The sequence below is a fragment of the Phyllobates terribilis genome, unplaced genomic scaffold (assembly GCF_046119375.1).
Source record: "Phyllobates terribilis strain yellow unplaced genomic scaffold, ASM4611937v1 Scaffold_11__3_contigs__length_659146591, whole genome shotgun sequence".
NCBI classification, from domain to species: Eukaryota; Metazoa; Chordata; class Amphibia; order Anura; family Dendrobatidae; genus Phyllobates; species Phyllobates terribilis.
Genome location: NW_027362771.1, coordinates 470,508,861 through 470,529,248, shown reverse-complemented (window position 1 = coordinate 470,529,248; position 20,388 = coordinate 470,508,861). Strand labels below are relative to the sequence as shown.

The window sequence follows — 20,388 nt, the reverse complement described above, 5'->3', positions numbered from 1 at the left end:
CTAAAAATTCTCCATTATTCCGATTGGTGCGGTTTCCAATGGCTGGATTCCAAATTATCACCTACCTAACCTGTGGATCAGTGATAACTTGTTTTCATCAATGCAAACACCATTACCCTGATTGTCAACACACAAGGGCATCGAGAAAAGCCAAGGGTAAAAGCCAGAATTGGAGTATCTCATGTGATGCTCCACTTCTGGGGTGGCTGCGGGCTGGTATTTTTACGCTGGGAAGGACCCAATAACTACGGACCTTCCCAGCCTGATAATATCAGCTCACAGCTGTCTGCTGTCTTAGTAACACTGTTTTTGATCAAAAATAGCATAAAAGCCATTCCACCATGGCAAGGCAACCTCATTCAGGATGGTCCTACTCTGTCTAACATTAAAAACCTTACCATATCAAGTGGTTTGAATATTTGCAAATGCAATCCTTTCTAGTAACACACAACCCTAATGTAAATTCATTCTCAGACTACACCTTCTTTGAAAACATGTTCCTTCAGGAAAGTGGTCAGACCCACGCTATCTCTGTGATATATCAGGGATTGGCAGAGAGGAGGGAACTGGCATTTCCGCGAGCATGGGAGAGGGATTTGGGGGTTAGTTTGAGTGGGCAAATGGGTTCCTCTTCACACATAAGCTTACTAATGCTGGGACTGCACAAGAAAAGAACTATAAAATACTTACACGATGGTATCACTACCCTTCTAAATTACATGCAATGTTCCCTACAGTTTCGGGACCATGCTGGAGATGTGAAAGTTAAGTGGGTTCTATGATTCATATATGGTGGGAGTGTTCTAGAATTAACCCCTTTAAAGCCCAAGACGTACTAATACGCGTCTGTGCCCTGGGCTTTAAGAGCCTGACCCATATTAGTACGTCATAGCGAACGCACGCGCACACAGGCTGTGCGGGCGCGATCGCCGCCGGGTGTCAGCTGATTGTCCCAGCTGACACTCGGTACTATGTGCAGGGACGGTCCCGCACCGCTCCCGGCACATTAACCCCCGCAATGCTGCGATTGAAGTTGATCGCAGCATTGCGGTGGCTAAGGGGAGGTGATCGGTATACTCACCTCCTCTTCCGGCCTCCAGCGCTGTCTGCCGCGGCGTCCCGGATGTTGCCATGACGACCCGATGTCGTCATGACAACATCCGGGTCACCAGACAGCAGGAAGATTTTTTGGTCATGCGCAGTACATGACCAAACTATCTTCTCACTGTGCAGTGCTGACAGCCTGCATGGCACAGGGATGGTGCTCCATCCCTATGCTATGCAGGCGATCAGAATAAAAAAAAGTGAAAGTCCCATAGTGGGACAAAGTATACAAATAAAAAACTGCCAGCAAGTGAAAAAAAAAAAATTGTAAAAATATAAAACAAAATAAATAAAAAAAATAATCCACCAAAAATAAAAATATAATGTACCCATCAATAAATATTATTATGAAAAAAAAACAAACCAAACAATAAAAGTACACATATTTGGTATCGCCGCATCCGGAACGACCTGACCTATAAAGTTGTCCCACTAGTTAACCCCTTCAGTGAACACGGTAAAACAAATAAATAAAAAACTAAGCAAAAAACATTGCTTTATCATCATACCGCCAAGCAAAAAATGGAATAACACGTGATCAAAAAGACAAATATAAATAAAAATGGTACCGCTGAAAACATCATCTTGTCCCGCAAAAAATAAGCCATGATACAGCTCCATAAGCCAAAAAATAAAAAAGTTATAGCTTTCAGAATAAAGCGATGCAAAAAAATATTTTTTCTATAAAATAGCTTTTATTGTGTAAAAGCGCCAAAACAAAGAAAAACGATATAAATGTGCTACCGCTGTAAACGTACTGACCTGAAGAATAAAGCTACCTTATCAATTTTACCACACGCAAAGCAGAATAAAAAAAAAAAGAAAAACTATTCCTGAATTGTTGGTTTTTGTTTATTCTGCCTCCCAAAAACCGGAATAGAAAGCGATCAAAAAATGTCACATGCCTCAAAATGGCACCAATAAAAACGTCAACTCATCCCGCAAAAAACAAGCCATCACATGACTCTGTCGGCCAAAATATGGAAAAATTATAGCTCTGAAAATATGGCGATGCAAAAACTAGATTTTACAAAATATGTGTCTTTTAGTGTGTGACAGTTGTCAATCATAAAAACCCGATATCATTCTGGTATCTCTGTAGTCACACCGACCCGAAGAATAAAGTAGCCTAATCACTTATACCGCATTAGGAATGGCGTAAAAAATAAACGCTAGGGCTGGGGTTGGTGTTAGGGTTGGGTTTTTTTTTTCAACAGTAAAAAAAAAAAAAGATGACGATATGGCAACTAATGTTGAGCGCAAGTGCTCACTACTTGAGTTTGCATCGGGTGCTCGGGTATGCATTGAGTATCGCGGGTTCTTGAGTGACATGCTCGAGTCTCCGCCCCATATGCTTCACGGCCAAAAAAACCTTGCAGGGATTGCCTTCCATGCACGAGCGATCCCCGCATGTTTTTTTTTTGGTGTCTAATAACCGTGAAACATGCGGGCGGGGACTCGAGCATGTCACTCGAGCACCCGCGATACATACCTGAGTACCCGATGCAAACTCAAGTAGTGATCACTTGCGCTCAAGACTAATGACAACTTATTCAATATGATGACCTAATGTTATCAAATTCTGTGTCGTACCTCTGGGTTCAAAATGTTCACTATACCCCTTGATAAAATCATTGAGGGGTGTAGTTTCCAAAATGGTGTCACTTGTTTGGGGTTTCCACTGTTTAGGCACATCAGGGGCACATCCGCTAATTATTCAAGTAAATTTTACATTCAGAAAGTCAAATGGCACTCCTTCCCTTCTGAAGCCTGCCGTGCGCCAAAACAGTGGTTTTCCCCCACATATGGGGTATCTGTTAACTCAGGAGAAATTGCACAACAAGCTGCATGGTGCAATTTCTTCTGTTACCCTTATGAAAATGCAAAAGTGGGGGCTGAAAAACATTTTTGTGGGAAAAATGTGAAAATTTTATTTTTACGGCTCAATGTTATAAACGTCTGTGAAGCACCTGGGGGTACAACGTGCTCACCACACTTCTAGATAAGTTCCCTGAGGGGTCTAGTTTCCAAAATGGTGTCACTTGTGGGGGGTTTCCACTGTTTAGGCACATCAGGGGCTCCCCAAATGCAACATGGCGTCCGCTAATTATTCAAGCTAATTTTACAATCAAAAAGTCAAATGGCGCTCCATCCCTTCTGAACCCTGCCGTGCGCCCAAACAGTGGTTTTCCCCCACATATGGGGTATCTGCTTACTCAGGAGAAATTTCACAACAAACTGCATGGTGCAATTTCTCCTGTTACCCTTATGAAAATGCAAAAGTGGGGGCTGAAAAACATTTTTGTGGGAAAAATGTGAAAATTTAATTTTACGGTTCAATGTTATAAACTTCTGTGAAGCACCTGGGGGTTCAAGGTGCCCACCACACATCTAGATAAGTTCCCTGAGGGGTCTAGTTTCCAAAATGGTGTCACTTGTGGGGGGTTTCTACTGTTTAGGCACATCAGGGGCTCCCCAAATGCAACAGGGCGTCCGCTAATTATTCAAGCAAATTTTACATTCAAAAAGTCAAATGGCGCTCCTTCCCTTCCGAACCCTGCCGTGTGTCCAAACAGTGGTTTTTACCCACATATGGGGTATCTGCGTACCCAGGGGAAATTGCACAACAAATTTTGGGGTTCATTTTTTCCTGTTACCCCTGCAAAAATAAAAAAACTTGGGTCTAAAGTAACATTTTTGTGAAAAAAGTTAAATGTTAATTTTTTTCTACCACATTCCAAAAATTCCTGTGACGCACCTGAAGGGTTAATAAAGTTCTTGAATTTGGTTTTGAGTACCTTGAGGGGTGCAGTTTTTAGAATGGTGTCATAAAGACCCCTCAAAGTGACTTCAAATATCATGTGGTCCCTAAAATCATGGTTTTGTAAATTTTGTTGGAAAAATGAGAAATCGCTGGTCAACTTTTAACCCTTATAGCTCCCTAATAAAAAAAAATTTTGGTTCCAAAATTGTGCTGATGTAAAGTAGACATGCGGGAAATGTTGTTTATTAACTATTTTGTGTGACATATCTCTCTGATTTAAGGGGATAAAAATTAAAATTTTGAAAATTGCAAAATTTTTGCCAAATTTCATTTTTTTTCACAAATAAGCGCAAGTGATATCAAAGAAATTTTACCACAATCATGAAGTACAATATGTCATGAAAAGACAGTCTCAGAATCAGGGGGATCTGTTGAAGTGTTCCAGAGTAATTACCTCATAAAGTGTCAGTGGTCAGAATTGTAAAAATTGGCCTGGTCATTAACGTGCAAACCACCTTGGGTTGTAAAGGGGTTAAACCATTTTGAGAGAAGGTATTTGACAATTACCAACGTATCACAGGTAACAGAGTGTTGGGTTCTCCTCAAATAGCCCTTCTGTCAATCCTCCCTTCCGCAATAGGTGTACAAAAAAAAGATTTACTTTGATTTTTCTTAACAGCGGCACGGACGGTAATTCCACAGTTTTGGATACTTAAAAACCCCTCTAGCATACTAGATTGGTACAAGGAAATGGTGAATCTATGTAGAATGGAAGAACTGTCTGCAGAATGCAATGGAACTAGTGATGAGCGAGTAAGTTTTGCTAACCCTTTCACCGAATATACTCGGGCGAGCACCGAGTATTTATAGCGTGCTCGGGCTTTAAGTTTTCGTTGCTCCTTGAACATGATTTGCAACTGTTTAACAGATTTAAAACATGTGAGGAATGCTGGAGAAACAGGCATTCCTCACATGTATTAAATCTGTCAAACAGTCGCAAATCATGTTCACGGAGCGACGGAAACTTAAAACCCGAGCACGCTATAAATACTCGGTGCTCGGCCGAGTATACTCGGCGAAATGGTTAACAAAACATAATCGCTCATCACTAAATGGAACCAATGATCAATTTAGAAGGGTTTGGAGCGAATGGATTCTGTTTTAGGACTCACCTGATTTTCGTAACCTATTCTAATAGTTTCAACAGATGCATGTGATTGTGTTCAGAATTAGTCACATGGGCATAAAGACCTCTCCCTTGACCCTCTGTCTTTTCTTTTCTTCTCCCTTTTCTTTCTCCTTTTCTTTTTTCTTCTTATATGGTCTTTTCAGATACAATATAGAAATTGCCTCAACATATGATCCTCTTATAGGCGGTTATCTTTTAAACATTATATTGTTCAATACACTACCATTTGCAATGTTATTTAAAAAAAGTGATCCCATTTGAACTTAGGATATTTTTCTATATTTCTATTTTGTTATGTTTTCTTCCAAGTCGAATACAATATATTTTTCTTGATTTCTTGATTTGCAAAATGTAAAATGATTAATAATTAATGCTTAATTGATGTTTAATAAAGCAGATTGAATATAAAATCCTTTCCATGTGTCAAAGTTGACCTCAGTGTGTTATAAGGAGAGACAAAGGACCAGGTCCTGAACTGTGGACACCAGCCTTGGGAAGCTATTTAAATATAATTTCTAGCTCAAGGAAGGGAAGGCCACACCCTGGCTTGCACAGAATGCAAAAATGCAAAGACAAAACACAAAAATTGAGCTTGGTTTAAGTTGGTATACATGCCGCCAGGGCTGCCATCAGGAATTTCAGGGCCCCATACTGGTAACATTTTTGGGCTCCCTTGAAATCCACCCAGGCTCCACCACAGCTCCGCCTCCACCCCAGCTCCGCCCCCACGACAAGGTAGACTCTTCTGGCCGGGCCCTACTCTACTCTAACCTATTAAACATTTCTTAAAATATTCAATACTCTTTTTAGGTATATTTTTATTTATTTTTCTTTAAAATAATGCATCACATACATTTCTTTTAAATGACCAATATTACCACATACCAGGAACAAATACTGCCACACCATGACCAAACCACATATTACCACCACATAGTGACCAAATAATACCATATGCAAGGAACAAATACCTCCACACCATGACCGGACAACATACAATTATATGAAAAAGTTTGGGCATCCGTTAGAACTCTCCTGTTAGGTTTTTTCTATCTTGCTGGTCACATGACCTTTTTTGCCTATTTAGTCCTGCTCCACCCTCCGGGCCTTGCTGGACTTCATTGTAATTTCTACTCTTAAGCTATCTTGGTGCTTAGTCACATTTCTCAGTCAGCTTAGCTAGGTCTTCGGACCTTTATGTTCTATGTTGTGTGTTTGTCTTTTACTGCTACAATTTCTGCTAGGAGGTTTCCAACTTTATCCCAGTCCCTAGTTCTTGTAGGGATCCCTCCCTTGCATCTATAGGTCTTCGTACAGACTAGCCGAGGACTTTAGCGGGTCTGATCGCAGGATCAGGTTCCCCGTTACATCGTAGGGATCTAGCTTAGTTCTATTGTAGGGACAGATCTCCTTTCTTTCCTTAGTGCTTGTAGCAGATCATAACAGCTCCCCTATTAATCTTAAGCTTAATGTTTTTTAAAAATTGGTGTTTTTGCAACAGCTATTTCAGTTTGATATATGTAATAACTGTTGGACACAGTAATGTTTCTGCCTTGAAATTAGTATTATTGTACTAACAGAAAATGTGCAATCTGCAATCAAACAAAATTTGACAGGTGCATAAGTATGGGCACCTCACCAGAGAAGTGACATTAATATTTAGTAGATCCTCCTTTTGCAAAAATAACAGCCTCTAGTCGCTTCCTGTAGCTTTTAATGATTTCCTGGATCCTGGATGAAGGTATTTTTGACCATTCCTCTTTACAAAACAATTCCAGTTCAGTTAAGTTTGATGGTCGCCGAGCATGGACAGCCCTCTTCAAATGATCCCACAGATGTTCAATGATATTCAGGTCTGGGGACTGGGATGGCCTTTCCAGAACATTGTAATTGTTCCTCTGCATGAATGCCTGAGTAGATTTGGAGCGGTGTTTTGGATCATTGTCTTGCTGAAAGATCCATCCCCTGCGTAACTTCAACTTTGTCACTGATTTTTGAACATTATTGTCAAGAATCTGCTGATACTGAGTGGAATCCATGCGTCCCTCAACTTTAACAAGATTCCCGGTGCCGGCATTGGCCACACAGCCCCAAAGCATGATGGAACCTCCACCAAATTTTACTGTGGGTAGCAAGTGTTTTTCTTGGAATGCTGTGTTTTTTTGCCGCCATGCATAACGCCTTTTTGTATGACCAAACAACTCAATCTTGGTTTCATCAGTCCACAGGACCTTCTTCCAAAAAGAAATTGGCTTCTCCAAATGTGCTTTTGCATACCTCAACCGACTCTGTTTGTGGCGTGCTTGCAGAAATGGCTTCTTTCGCATCACTCTCCCATACAGCTTCTCCTTGTGCAAAGTGCGTTGTATAGTTGACCGATGCACAGTGACACCATCTGCAGCAAGTTGATGCTGCAGCTCTCTGGAGTTGGTCTGAGGATTGTCCTTGACTGATCTCACCATTCTTCTTCTCTGCCTTTCTGATGTTTTTCTTGGCCTGCCACTTCTGGCCTTAACAAGAACTGTCCCTGTGTTCTTCCATTTCCTTACTATGTTCCTCACAGTGGAAACTGACAGGTTAAATCTCTGAGACAGCTTTTTGTATCCTTCCACTGAACACATATGTTGAATAATCTTTGTTTTCAGATCATTTGACAGTTGTTTTGAGGAGCCCATGATGCCACTCTTCAGAGGAGATTCAAACAGGAGAACAACTTGCAAGTGGCCACTTTAAGTAGCTTTTCTCATGATTGCATACACCTGGCTATGAAGTTCAAAGCTCAATGAGGTTACAAAACCAAAAAAAGTGCTTTAGTAAGTCAGTAAAAAGTAGGTAGGAGTATTTAAAACAAGAAAATGATAAGGGTGCCCATACTTATGCACCTGTCAAATTTTGTTTGAATGCAGATTGCACATTTTCTGTTAGTATAATAAACCTCATTTCAAGGCAGAAACATTACTGTGTCCAACAGTTATTACATATATCAAACTGAAATAGCTGTTGCAAAAACACCAATTTTTATAAAACATTAAGCTTAAGATTAATAGGGGTGCCCAAACTTTTTCATATAACTGTATTACCAACACGTTGTGGCTAAATAATACCACATACAGTACAGACCAAAAGTTTGGACACACCTTCTCATTTAAAGATTTTTCTGTATTTCTGTATTTTCATGACTATGAAAATTGTACATTCACACTGAAGGCATCAAAACTATGAATTAACACGTGTGGAATTATATACTTAACAAAAAAGTGTGAAACAACTGAAAATATGTCTTATATTCTAGGTTCTTCAAAATAGCCACCTTTTGCTTTGATGACTGCTTTGCACACTTCTGGCATACTCTTGATGAGCTTCAAGAGGTAGTCACCGGAAATGGTCTTCCAACAATCTTGAAGGAGTTCCCAGAGATGCTTAGCATTTGTTGGCCCTTTTGCCTTCACTCTGCGGTCCAGCTCACCCCAAACCATCTGGATTGGGTTCAGGTCTGGTGACTGTGGAGGCCAGGTCATCTGGCGTAGCACCCCATCACTCCCCCTCTTGGTCAAATAGCCCTTACACAGCCTGGAGGTGTGTTTGGGGTCATTGTCCTGTTGAAAAATAAATGATGGTCCAACTAAACGCAAACTGGATGGAATAGCATGCCGCTGCAAGATGTTGTGGTAGCCATCCTTGTTCAGTATGCCTTCAATTTTGAATAAAATTCCAACAGTGTCACCAGAAAAGCACCATCACACCTCCTCCTCCATGCTTCAGGGTGAGAACCAGGCATGTAGAGTCCATCCGTTCACCTTTTCTGCGTCGCACAAAGACACCGTGGTTGGAACCAAAGATCTCAAATTTGGACTCATCAGACCAAAGCACAGATTTCCACTGGTCTAATGTCCATTCCTTGTGTTCTTTAGCCCAAACAAGTCTCTTCTGCTTGTTTCCTGTCCTTAGCAGTGGTTTCCTAGCAGCTATTTTACCATGAAGGCCTGCTGCACAAAGTCTCCTCTTAACAGTTGTTGAAGAGATGTGTCTTCTGCTTGAACTCTGTGTGGCATTGACCTGGTCTCTAATCTGAGCTGCTGTTAACCTGCGATTTCTGAGGCTGGTGACTCGGAAAACCTTATCCTTAGAAGCAGAGGTGACTCTTGGTCTTCCTTTCCTGGGGCGGTCCTCATGTGAGCCAGTTTCTTTGTAGCGCTTGGTGGTTTCTGCAACTGCACTTGGGGACACTTTCAAAGTTTTCCCAATTTTTCGCACTGACTGACCTTCATTTCTTAAAGTAATGATGGCCACTCATTTTTCATTACTTAGCTGCTTTTTTCTTGCCATAATACAAATTCTAACAGTCTATTCAGTAGGACTATCAGCTGTGTATCCACCAGACTTCTGCACAACACAACTGATTTTCCCAACCCCATTTATAAGGCAAGAAATCCCACTTATTAAACCTGACAGGGCACACCTGTGAAGTGAAGACCATTTCCGGTGACTACCTCTTGAAGCTCATCAAGAGAATGCCAAGAGTGTGCAAAGCAGTCATCAAAGCAAAAGGTGGCTACTTTGAAGAACCTAGAATATAAGACATACTTTCAGTTGTTTCACACTTTTTTGTTAAGTATATAATTCCACATGTGTTAATTCATAGTTTTGATGCCTTCAGTGTGAATGTACAATTTTCATAGTCATGAAAATACAGAAAAATCTTTAAATGAGAAGGTGTGTCCAAACTTTTGGTCTGTACTGTACAAGGAGCAAATACCGCCACACTATGGCCAGACCACATATTAACACCACATAGTGACTGAATGCTACAATACTGATCATTAATAAAAAAACGCAATACTAATATTACCATAAGTTCCATTATACACAGGAGCTCTGTACTTAGTAATATAGTGTGCCAGTGACATTATACACAGGGGCTCTGTATATAGTGTACAGTATACAGGTAATACAGGGATCACCAGTGACATTATTTCAAAATTTAATTTTTATTGAATGGTTATATAATTTTCAATTACAAAAATACAAAAAAAAGAGAAGAAGAAGAAACAGGACAATATAAGCATCAATACATCATAGAATATATATAGTATAACGGCCAATAAAACATCAAGTTATAGGAAGAAAAAGGAGGAAAGGGAACATTTTAAGCCATCAGTATTACAATTATGAAGTTACTAAAATACAATGGAAACCATACATAGACGCTTTCCCTGTCGCGTTATCTAAGGCAGGGTCTAATGTCAGATTAAAATCACCGCATGGAATAACTGTTCCTTTGACAATCGGCACCACCATATCTATCAAATCTATGATAAATTGGGCCTGACCTTGATTAGGAGCATATGTATTAATAATGGTGAAAATTTTATCTCCTATTCTTATAAAAAAATCATATATCTAGCAGTGGGATCATTGACAATGTTTATTACCTCATGTGTTAAATTTTTGTGAATAAGAATGGCTACGCCTTTGCTTTTAGAAAGGGTATTGTTGCAAAGGTACTAATGGGTGTAATATTTATTTTTACAGATGGGGGTGTGGTGCTCCTTAAAATGAGTCTCCTGTAGGCAGGCAATCTGCACCTTTTTCTTATGAAGGAGTCTAAGAATATGGACACTATTTTCCGGTACGTTCAGCCCCCTCACGTTCAATGAAGCAAGTTTAAGTGTCGCCATGGACTTAATGCCGCAGGTGGTCCGACACCCTCCACACTACTCTGGAAACCAAAGGAAAAAGATTGTTGACAACAATGTTATATCTCAGAAATGGCTGTGGGAGGTAGACCAGGTAAGGAAAGATTTTTGACAAAAAAGACAATGGTGAAAGATTCACTGTCATGGTTATAACTAACCAAAATATGCAGAACCAAGTAAGGTAAAGTCCCATATCGCTCAGTAGAGTCCCTATGAGGGGAAAGTGACAGCCAGGCATCACAAAGGGGGGGGGTGTGCTACAAAGTGATAAACATTTTTTGACTAGGCCTGACCAACTGGCTAAGCGGAACTTTCAAAAGTATAACTCACTCATTTCTGAGAGCTGTAATTAGAACATTAATTAGAACATAAGAGTTACCTGCATATGAATTAGCTAAGGCAATAGTAAGTAGCCCCAGCTAAGTGTTTCCCAGCATACAGGCACCCATTAACAAGTATCACACAGGCATAATAGTATTCATATCGTGTATACATAACAATATGCATATTATGTAGGACACAGGTTATATTTAAAGCTTGAATATTTCAATCCGGGTCTCTTAAGGGAGATCTGTTCACTGGTTTCGGCTTCCATGGTCGCCTGAAGGATCTTTGTGGAAACTCATCAGAAAGAGAGTCCTCTCTATCCGACCGACGGCATGATCCATTGTCTATAGTCAGAAGAGAAGAAGAAAAACTGCAGCCATTAAGGAAGCGATATATGAGGGAGGTTAAGCTGAGACAGAAAATCTGGCAAGTCCTCTGGTGAACGGAGACAAATCGAACGTCCTTTACACCTGACAAATAGAGCAAACGGAAATCCCCAGTGGTAGGGAAGCTCCAGTTCCCTAAGGATGCCTGTGAGAGGTTTTAAAGCAGAACTCATAGATAGTGTCCTTCTGGATAGGTCAGGTAGAATCAGTAGTTGCCGGCCTTTATAGATGGTTGTGTGAGGGGGTGGTTGAAGATTCCCACTCCACTCCCATCTGAAGCTGTTTCAGTAGATATGATTACCTGTGTAAACATAAAAGATGTTATTGGTGTTTAGCAGATATGTATTACAGGTATAAACATAAAAGATATTATTGGTGTTTAGCAGATATATATTACATTATTACATTTATAAACATAAGAGATGTTATTTGGGTACTACTGTCAACCTGTGTGTCAGTTGGCACACAGGAAAATAACCGGTTTGAGCCGCCCAAAGCAACAGTTGAGAACTGAAGGATTTCTAAGGGTTGAAGGCGGACATCTTAGAGTGCAGTTGTAACTGTGAATAGAGACAAATGTGAGAGGGCTCCTGTCAGAGACAGACTGTTCCAGTAATTCCTGTCAGAGAAGAGGAAACACGTTGGGGGACAACTACAGTTGGATGCAGAGTTGGATTCCCCCCAAAAGCATCGGCTACGTGAATGATCTTCTGCTAGCCTGTCAGGCTAAAACTGCACTTCAGGTGAAAAGCCCAGGATCCACTCCACAGTCTCCCAGCTAAACGGCTGTTCGGATGATCAGACAGCTTTTTCAATGATCAGTTAATGGTTGGTAAGTCCTGAGCTCAGGCTCCACCACAGGGATCCCGGTGGACGTTTGCACGCAGTCTATAAATGTAAATTCTCAGTTAGAGACATTGTTTGCTAATAGGGCTGTGTGAATATTAGCTAGATACTCCCCTCAGTGGGTAAGCTTGTGTATAGATAGCATAACTGAATTGTAATTTTAGAGAATTGTTAAGTTTGTGAATCTCTACGCTGCACCACTGCAGGGGCTGCCTCTTGCACTCATCTAATTACACCCTTGCTCTGGGAAACTCCTGGTTACCGCATTAGGCATAAGCACAGGTCAGGCAAATTATATTGCATCTGATAGAACATATGGGCCTATCGGATGTGCAGCGCAGGGGTCCTAGCTGATCTGGGCTAGGTGTGTGTGATATTTATCTCTGTTTCTTTCTTACATTTCCGGGTTAACCCTGTTTTTGTTGTTAGTAAAAATTAGTTTCTTAACAAATTGCCTGGTCGTGTTCTTTGTCCTCGGACCGCTGTATTCTGAGAGAGACCACCCCAGTACATGGTCTACAGTTGCAGGGCTGTATCTCGCTTTTAATAAGCTCTGTTATTTAGTTTTATAATAATGGATCCTGCAGATTACGTCCCTGGTTTTACTGGGTTCTGGGTCCATGGGGCGAAGTGCTCTGTGTGCTCTGTCCAATTCAATTCTTGATGAAGAAGGAGCTCCCAGTATTTTGTTAAATAGCTGATTCAGGGCGGTTGATAAATCTGACGCTGAGACTGATTCTGGAAGACCCCTGATTCTCAGGTTGTTGCGTCTTCCCCGATTTTCCTGATCGCTGATGAGATTGAAGGTTTACTATATGTGTCCTGGAGAGTGGAGATTTCTGATGATGATTTTATCATAGTTTGTTCCAGAGCATCCACACTCTAGTTGCCAAAGTAGTTACTTCTGATTGAAGTTTGGCAAACTCCTGTTTACATTCATCCACAATATATTTTGCAAAGGATGACATGTCCTCTTTGGTTGGAATAGACTGCAGTAGCGGTTGAATGTCGTCCAATGTTACTAATCTGCTGCCCCCTTCCCCAGGCGGCGTTAATTGTAGTGATGACCCGATGGGTGTTGCGGTGGACAGCTGGGTGCAGGAGTTATTATCGCTTTTCTCCAATTGAGTGCACAAAATCTGTGGAAACCCTGCGGGCAAGTCTTGGGATTGACCATTTAACCACTGTTCAGATTCCTCACATGTAACTGACGGGTCTTGCATGGGCTGCACAATAATATTATATATTCTGTCCTGCTGATGAATCCCCAGCTGGGGACCAGATTGGAATAGAGTAGACCCCACTGATGTTATAATATTTGGCACTTGAGAAGCATTCATTTATCTGCCAGGAGCTGTTAAATCAAAGCCTGTGTCAGGATTATCAGATGTCCTGAGAGGGAGAGATTTTATTCCATACTGTATTTGAGCATTAGGATCTGTTATTATGTGTGCCTTTCTGTCCTGTGAGTTACACTGGCTGCCCTCTGAAGCCAGCATCTGCCGAGGAGGGTGGGTGGCCGGCTTTTCACTGAACTCCACATGTCTGCTTATCTGCACTCTGGAGAGAGGTGCTGGAGCCATCTTCATTTTACAGGAAGGCACTGGCGCGGCTTCCCTGTGGCTAACTGTGGCATGGTGAGTAGTATTATCTCCATCCATCTAAGTGAGATGTGTGTGGCAGGGGAATGGGGGAGTTTGAACAGTTTTACTGGCCTGTATCTCCTGTGTCACCGAGAGTTCAGCTGTCTCCTGTGTCTGAGGTGCTGCTGAGCTGCTGCTTCAGAGGAGATAAGCCTGGATTTCTCCTTGGGAAGCAGATAAGATATGAGGAGCTTTGGATGAGCTTTTCTTTGTTTTGCCCATGCTTTATGTGCCAGTTAGACAGCTTATTAAGATCTTGGAGTGGAGGAGCGCTGCACCACATGTCTTCACTTCTCCATGGCTGGCCATGCCCCCTCACCAGTGACATTATACACAGGAGCTCTGTATATAGTGTATAGTGTACAGGTAATACAGGGATCACCAGTAACATTATACATAGGAGCTCTGTATATAGTGTACAGGTAATACAGTGATCACCAGTGACATTATACACAGAAGCTCTGTACATAGTATATAGTGTGTTGTGTCAGTGTACAGGTTAAGCCACGGCCCTACTATCAGTATTCGGTCAGTATTTTTTGTCAGGAGTGGGAGCCAAAACAGGTGAGAAACAATCAGAGAAAAGGTATAATAGAAACAAGTGAACCAATTCTGCATTTATCACTCACTCCTGAGAAAAAATACTGACTGAATACTGACCAAATACTGATAGTAGGGCCGTGGCCTTACACACTGATTCAACAGTGATGTCTCTAGTTGTTCTTCATCTTCCCTTTTTTCTTTCATCCAGCACAGACCGCCATCACTTGTCTCTGCATAAAATAACACACAGTTATCTAGAGCACATTCTCCAACTTCTGCACTATGCAGCTGAATACAGTTGTGCAACCATCATTAATATATAATTAGTTATTATGCAACCCACCATTCCAAAAATAAATTTTAATCCACCACTGCGCCCCCACTAACTAAAAATAGCCACTTTCCCCACCTAATAAATATATAAATTAATTAGAACCTGTACTCTTTCCCCCAATTCATTACTAGTCACACTCCATCATCCTCAACGCCCCCCACTCTGTACCTCGCACTCCCCAGATTCATTATCCTTACATGCCCTCTCTGCCCCAAATTAATTTTGTCATGTCCTTTCTCTCCCCCACCCTCACCCTGTGGTCATCATCATTTGCCCCCCCAATTCCCAATTCATCATTTGCTCCCCCACTTCCAATTTATCATGTGCTCTCCCCACCCTCCACTCCCAATTCATCATCTGCTCTCCCTACCCTCCACTCCCAGTTCATCATGTGCTCTCCCTATCCCCCACTCCTAGTTCATCATGTGCTCTACTCTCCCCCCAAGACCATATAATTAATTCTATTACAAAAATAAAAGTTTTCATATTTACCTCTCATACGATTTTCTGCAGCTCCACTTCTGAACTGGCATCCTGACGCTGGTATATGATGGTCATATGCGTTGACATAGTGTACGCGCCGTCTCCAGTGCATCACTGAAGGGGAGGAGGGACTCCCTTGGAGCTGCACGGCTGTTTAGTTTTGATGGCTGTGAGAGCTCCAAGGCTCACTGCGCAGAGGACATGTATGCCGCCAGCAGCAGCGCGTCGGCATGTGAGACCCCGGGGCCTGGTGAGCAGAAGCACAAGAGGGGGGCCTGGGCCAGGCCCCTGCTCTTTGCTTCTGGTCACCTGGCCCCATACAGCAATAAGGGCAGTAATGCCCTGATGGCGGCCCTGCATGCAGCTCATAAACACATCTTCACAATGGCCATAAATCAGAAAAAAGCTACAAGAAGCAAACTGAACATAAACCCTGCTGTAAATAAATAAAAAGCAAAAGTGCATTTAAGTGCATCTTAGTAACACTGTTTTTCATCAAAAATAGCATAAAAGCCATCCCACCACGGCAAGGCAACCCCATTCGGGATGGTTCTACTCTGTTTAATATTAAAAACTTTACCATGTGTCAAAGTTTAAAAACCTAGATGTACAGTAAGCTACAAGGCTCAAATGATATATGTGATGGATATCAATCTATCTATCTTTGCACGTCTATCACATAGAAATCTGTCATTTCTATTCTGAATTTTATTCCGGTGAGTGTCATACAGACGGCACATGGATAATACACAAATCGTACCCATGTACACACGGATGGCACACGCATACACACAGACGGCCAACAGAAAACCAAATGGATAATAAAAACGGACCGTCTCACGCATATGTTTTTTTAAGTGGACATGTGAAGGAAGCCTTAAAGGGAAGATAAATTGAACATGTAAAAATCATATGTACAATTAAGTTTATTTAAAATTACAACACAACTGTAAGATATCTAAACTTTCTAAACTATCATTAAACAGGGCCATATTATTACATATACAAAAAGTACACTTTAAGTTTACCATATATAAAATCAGATCGCATACACTTTTTAGGTGATCTACTGTACCTGCTGTTAATTTTGTTTCTGTGTGCATTTAATTGTAAAATGAAATGTACCAAGAACAAACAAGCATATCATATGTCATCTAGAAATTAATTTTGCATCTGTTTAGCTCATTAAAAGAAGGCCCTGTTGAGCATCTCCATAGAGATTATTGCCACCGTATCCCAGTAGTTCAACCAATTAGCAAACAGAAATGTAAGAAAGTATTAACCTTCTGGTATTAATAAACTAACGTTATGAAAGATACATTAATTGTATCCATTATTATTGTTATATATAACATCCAATAGACACACATATAGTATTCTGTATATCTTCCTTATCTTGTTTTAAAAAAAATAATTGCATATGATCAAGCTATAAAGTGTAGATAATTCTGCTGTTACTAGATACATCGGAGACTTTGGTAATACAGTGGACACTTTGGTAAACCATGACCCTGTTTTATGTTTACTAAATGTCAGCGTGAAAAATATTGTGTTACTCTCATTTACCATCAATCCTTTATATCTATAACACATTTAGGCCCTTTTTAAGTTAGCCATGCAGGATTGACCGACAGTCTTATGTGCATGAGGACAACCTAAGGCTACGTTCACATGTCCAGTAGTGATCAGAGAGAATGGATTCAGCAGCGTCCGTTGGCAAAAAAGTTGTGCAGATACAACTTTTCAGTCCGTTTTTAAATAACTGATCTCTGCTGGATCCGTTTTTTTAACATTGAAGTCTATGGAAAACAGATCGGTTAATCAGCCATCTGTTTTTCTTTAATTTCTAACTGATCCGATTTTTGCTTACTGGATCCAGTAATGTGCCTTCTGAGCTGAGTCTGAGTCACATAGGCTGAATAGTGGAAGAAGGAGCCAGCCACCATTATATTCACAGGTATCTGCATCTTGTGGATGCAGATATCACTGATATTGTGATGCTAAGAGGGGAGATGGGGTGGCCACGTGTTGCATTATGTCACTGTTTCCAGGCCTTTGGCTGTACTGGTCTGTTGCCTCGACAGGAACAGCCAAAGGGCTGAATGCCTAAGGTTGGCTTATGCTGTATACTGCAATACCATAGTATATAGGAATATTGTGGTATTCAGCAGGTCTTTTAACCCTAGAACGCATGACCATAAAAATCTACTTTTTCACATACCTGGGGCCTTTTAGGCCCGTGTGCAAATAACATGGAATAACTCAAACAAAAATGACAAACAACTATATACCTGAGGAATACCTAGAGTTTCAAAATTCTAACTAAAGTAATCTTGCAGAAAATAGAAAACAATTAACAGGGCGGGCCTGCGAGGCCCCAGGTATGCGTTCTAGGGTTAAATGACGTTGTCGGGTTATTCCATTTCAAGTGATCCAAATCTGAATATTTTTTTTACCTGAGATCTTAGGATATTTATTTTCTTTGGTGTTTTTTCAAGTGCTATTTTAGTGAATTAAAAATAATACATTTTATAGATTTTTAAAGTTTGCTGATTGCAAGCACTACAAGTCAAAAACCAACCAGGCTCCTGAGTGTGTAGAGGCTGGATTGAGCGTCCCAGAGTCTGCAGTTAAGTACAAAGGTGGCAGAAAAGTACATAGTTAAGCGCAATAACATAGTTTAACGCCAGAGCATAGTTTGGTGTTTTCCTTACTAGCCTTCTATTTAGTTTTTCTGCTTTTACTTGTATTGTTTATCCCCATATAATATGTGCCCCATGGACAATGCTACCAGGTGTGTGTAGCATCGGTGTCTCTGCCCTCTGCTAGGCAGAGACGCCGTCCCTCTTACCACCGCGCTCCTGCTCCGGCGTCTTCCGGCCTCCCTGATGCTGCTGGTGCACGCAGCTTCCCGGGCACTCTGCTTAGGGCGCATGCTCCCTCCCTCTTAAAGGGGCCGCGCGCGCCGTCCTAAAAAGTCCCCGACCAATGGCCGGAGGACTCTCCCTATTTAAAGCACCTCCTCCAATATGGAGGTGCCCGTGCAAGGTTGTTGCTTTGTGATACTTACTTTGCTTCAGCCCTCAGGTCCTCTGCAAGTCAGTCTTGTCCGCCAGTCTGATCTTCAGTCCAGTCCGCCAGTCTGTCTATGGGCTCTGCCCACCTGCCTACCTGGTAGCACCTGCCTGTTACCTGCCGTGCCCGCTTGCCTGCCTTTACCTGCTGTGCCCACCTGCCTGCTCACCTGGAAGCACCTGCCTGTTATCTGTTGTGCCCGCCAGCTTGCCTACCCGGAGCACCTGTCTGGCTATCAGCTGAATCAGCCTGCCTGACTACCTGGACCACCCGTCAGCCTGCCTGCTGTGCTCTTCCGCTGTACTGGTCAGTTCCTGCCTTCAGACTCGTGGGAGTCACCTACTCTCATACAAGGTTGGTCCCAGAGTGGCACCTGGTCCCTCTGCTCGGTCCCTCCCTGGTTCACGGAGTCGACTGAGCCGCCGTGCGACCCTGGTCAGGCTGAGTAGATACTTAGTCATGCCCCTCTGGTCCCTCCTTGCACCGCAGCACAGAGGTTCCACCACCCGGATCCGTAACAGTGTGCTTCTTGTGAGATGTATGCATGCCTTGAACAGCCGTTTGAGGGTGAATATGTCTGCGCTCGATGTCAGCGAGTTACATGTTTGGAAGCCCAGATACTGGATCTAAATGTGAAGCTAGCAACACTCAGGAGCATTGCAAACCTGGAGAGGAGTTTAGAGCTCACTGAGCTTGCACTGGTTTGGGCCAGTGAGGGTGGAGGTGGGGAAGATTAGGACCCAGAAGTAGGTACCTGGGTAATAGTTAGAAGAAGGGGTAGGGGGAAAAGTGCCAGAGAGCCCAGTCCTGATCTGGCACAACCTAGTAAATATGCCTGTTTGGCTGATATTAGGAATGCTAGCCCAGGGCTGGGATCCCTGCAGCAGGACGTTGCTCCTAGCAACCAGGAAGACGACTGCTGTAGGAAGGAGGGAAGTCGGACTGCAGCAAGGCGGACAGACAGGGTCATCTGCCGCCGAGACTGTGAATGCCAAACAGTGTGTTGGCTGTCGGGTGTTCGGGGTCGACATATTGCGGATCGGATAGGCAGATTTCTGGGTGGGGCTGGGGACGACCCAGCAGTCACGGTACACATCAGTACTAATGACAAAGTTAGGTGGAGGTGTAAGGTTCTTATAAATGACTACAGGGAACTAGAAGAGAATCTGAAGGCCAGGACCTCCTATGTTTTCAGAAATACTGCAGGTGCCACGTGTGTCACTAGATAGACAGCAGGAGCTTAGGGAGATAAATAAGTGGCTCAGAAATTGGTGCAGGAAGGAAGGGTTTGAGTTCATGGAGAACTGGGCCAACTTCGCTGTCGGCTACAGGCTCTACGGAAGGGACGGGCTGCATCTCAATGGGGAGGATGCAGCCATGCGGGGGGAAAAGATGGTCAGACGGATGGAGGAGTTTTTAAACTAGGATCTGGGGGGAGGTAAGGTATTCGTGCTAATAAGGGAATAGATAGAATAGACAGAGTGGGACAGGAGGGGTTATAGAGGATCTAGGGGGGGCTGGGATATACAAGGAAAGTAGGGAGCTGAGTAGCAGTAACAAATGTGCTAATTATATTAAATGTCTGCTGGCAAATACAAGAAGTCTCGCAAACAAAATGGCTGAACTGGAGACTCTTATGTCGGTCACAGAATACGATGTGGTGGGCATTATGGAAACCTGGCTGAATGAAACCCAAGACTGGATGACAAACATAGAGGGATACACTACATTTAGAAAGGACAGGAAAGCCAAAAAAGGTGGAGGGGTGTGTATATTCGTAAGATCCAACTTAAAACTTGTGCGCAATGACAACATTGGGGGGAGCTGCGACAATGCAGACTCAGTCTGGGTTAATGTACATGGGGATAGCAATAATGGAAAGCTGCTAATTGAAGTTTGTTACAAGCCTCCTAATATATCTGAACTGGTAGAGGACAAAATGCTGGAATAAATTAAAAATGCAGCAAATAATAATAGGGTCCTTATTATGGGGGCTTT

At 42.2% G+C, this 20,388-nt stretch overlaps 1 long non-coding RNA gene across 1 annotated transcript in view; it reads left to right on the top strand.

The window, feature by feature from the left end:
* Positions 1 to 12,544, top strand: part of LOC141165243 (uncharacterized) — a 196,152-nt gene extending 183,608 nt beyond the window's left edge. Inside the window, exon 3 of the long non-coding RNA XR_012251111.1 lies at positions 10,590 to 12,544. This is a non-coding gene — a long non-coding RNA (uncharacterized lncRNA). The remainder of the gene's footprint in view (positions 1 to 10,589) is intronic.
* The last annotated feature ends 7,844 nt before the right edge of the window (positions 12,545 to 20,388 follow it).